The following is a 1,556-nucleotide window of genomic DNA, read 5'->3' as shown; positions in this document are numbered from 1 at the left end:
GGAAAATAAATGGATAAGTTTGATCCCATAATGTTTTTGCATGGCAAAAAAACACTAGGCAAAAAAAGTCAACAGACTAGGGAAAAAATATTTGCAACTCATTTGACAAAGAGCTGATTTCCCTATTATATTGTGAGCTCCTATGAAAAAATAAGAAAAATGGTCAAAAGATAAAGTAAATATGTGTCTCTAAAACATGAAATAAGGCTTACTCCACTCAAAGATTTCAATTTACACTACCCAAGCTACCATTTTTCAGTTATCAGATTGACAAAGATCATAAAGTTTGATAACAGTGTTGATAAGGAGATGGAGAATTGAGCAATAGTTATCAAAACTACATTTGCTCACACCCTTTGCATACTTCTAGGAATAGATTCTACATATATGTATATACCAAGTTACACTGCAACAGTCATAACAAAATGTTATCTCCATGCCCTTCACTCGGGCACCGATTAATAAATTACTGTGTACAAATACTATGAGCCATAAAAATAGTCTTGGAGAAGCTCCTTTTGTACTCTTACGGGGTGATTTTCAAAACATATCAAGTGCAGAACTATCTGTACAATACCATTCGCTTTATGTGTGTAAAATACCCCAATGCACATTTAAAAAACTGACCATCTTGTCTCGGGAGAGGGAAATTAGGCAACCAGAGGAGAGATGGGAAGACTTTTCATTGTATATCACTTGAATCAGTTCATGAATTACAGTTGCAAAATATTTTTTTTAAAAATAAATACAAACAGGAGGAAAAAACTTGGGGTTCTAGGTAAACTGGGTTAGTGAGAAGGGAACCAATGTTTACTGAGCTCCCACCACGTTCCAGATTCTGTTCCAAGCTCTTCGCATACACCACCCCATTTAGTTATGCTGGTATTCCACTGAGATGGGATAAATTATTCTAGTTTTACAAGTTATAAAGTAGGTTAAATTGGCCAGGTCAGTAGTCAATGTCAAGCCTAATCTCGCTCCAAAGCGCCAGCCTTCTCCACTTCCCACGCGGCTCCTATTGAAGCAAACTGTCCTATTTTAAAATCATATTGGTATTATTTCCTGGGCACTTCTGATGTGCCGGGGCCCGTACAAAGAGCTTTACGTAGAAATTCTCAAGACAACGCGGAAGGTTGGAATTTCTATCCCCCTTTCGCAGAGAAGACAAGCGAGGCCCAGAGAGGCGGCGCCCAGGGAGCCCACGGTCACAGATACAAGCGGGTTTAACCCCAAAGCTCCTGCTCTAACTGGAACCACTCCCGGTTCCAAAGACAAAAACGGGAATGCCGGGCGGGCGGGTGAGGAAGCGCGGGCACTTCCGCCCAAAGGGCAAAGCCGGCGCCGGCGGTAGGCGCCGCAGGCCTCGCGACGGCGAGCTCGCGAGAGGACGTGCCGGGGGAGGGGGTGGGGGGGGGGGGGGAGCCGCGGGGCCCCCGCCGCCTGTGCCGCCTATCCATCACCTGGCCCCGCCCCACGCCTGCGCGACCCCTGGCAAGCCCCGCCCTCACCGCGCTGGGCGGGAAGCGAACGCGCGTTCCCTCCCGTTACCCACCCCC

The sequence above is a fragment of the Eptesicus fuscus genome, chromosome 9, assembly GCF_027574615.1.
Source record: "Eptesicus fuscus isolate TK198812 chromosome 9, DD_ASM_mEF_20220401, whole genome shotgun sequence".
Taxonomy (NCBI): Eukaryota; Metazoa; Chordata; class Mammalia; order Chiroptera; family Vespertilionidae; genus Eptesicus; species Eptesicus fuscus.
This window is presented reverse-complemented; position numbering follows the sequence as displayed.